Below are 249 nucleotides of genomic sequence, written 5' to 3' on the forward strand. Positions count from 1 at the left end.
AACTTTATTGTCTATACTTTGGTACAGAGATTTTCTTTTTGGCATCAGCACACGTCCAACATAAGAAGAAAACAACAAACAAATAAAATGAATAGAAAATAAAAAGATACGCAAGCAGAAGATCAAATACGCGCGTTAAAGATCCTGTAATCCATGTCAGCGTTCGGTGGTTATGGAAACAAGAACATTTCCAGCATGCACACCCCAGAAAACGGAGTATGGCTGCCTACATGTCGGGGTAAAAACGGT

The sequence above is a fragment of the Babylonia areolata genome, chromosome 1 (assembly GCF_041734735.1).
Source record: "Babylonia areolata isolate BAREFJ2019XMU chromosome 1, ASM4173473v1, whole genome shotgun sequence".
In the NCBI taxonomy this organism is placed as follows: Eukaryota; Metazoa; Mollusca; class Gastropoda; order Neogastropoda; family Buccinidae; genus Babylonia; species Babylonia areolata.